This window comes from Portunus trituberculatus, chromosome 50, assembly GCF_017591435.1.
Source record: "Portunus trituberculatus isolate SZX2019 chromosome 50, ASM1759143v1, whole genome shotgun sequence".
NCBI classification, from domain to species: Eukaryota; Metazoa; Arthropoda; class Malacostraca; order Decapoda; family Portunidae; genus Portunus; species Portunus trituberculatus.
The window spans coordinates 24,543,233-24,543,674 of record NC_059304.1 but is presented as its reverse complement, the minus strand read 5'-3'; the positions used below and the strand labels follow the sequence as shown (position 1 = coordinate 24,543,674).

Below are 442 nucleotides of genomic sequence, written 5' to 3'. Positions count from 1 at the left end.
CAATATATTGTGAAACCACTGCCGCCACCTCCACCACCACCACCGCTACTACATACATACGTACAACCAGTCAACCACTTCATACACTATCGCTAGAAGAGTTACCAGTTTGTTATTTGTGTTGCCAATTCTTCGCTACTGACGTGTCTCTCCGTGTGTGTGTGTGTGTGTGTGTGTGTGTGTGTGTGTGTGTGTTATTCCTATGTTGATATATGTTGGAAGTGGTTAGTCATTTCTTCTTCTTCTTCCTTCTTCTTTTCTTCTTCCTCTTCTTCTTCTTCCTTCTTCTTCTTCTTGTTCTTCTTTTTGTTGTTGTTGTTGTTGTTGTTCTTCCTTGTCGTCGTCGTCTCTATAATTTTCTATTGTCTTATTAGCTTCTCTTTTTCCTCGGATCACCATCTCTCCTCCTCCTCCTTCTCTTCCTCTTCCTCTAGAAATATAT

The 442-nt window shown here is 41.0% G+C and overlaps 1 protein-coding gene across 1 annotated transcript in view; it reads right to left on the bottom strand.

Annotated features, from left to right (window-relative positions):
- LOC123500078 (ectoine dioxygenase-like) overlaps nt 1-60 on the bottom strand; it is a 21,766-nt gene extending 21,706 nt beyond the window's left edge. Inside the window, 1 exon segment of the mRNA XM_045248721.1 lies at nt 1-60. This exon segment is cut by the window's left edge and continues 180 nt beyond it. The gene's annotated coding sequence lies outside the window, so the exon portion shown is untranslated.
- Nucleotides 61-442: the final 382 nt, after the last annotated feature.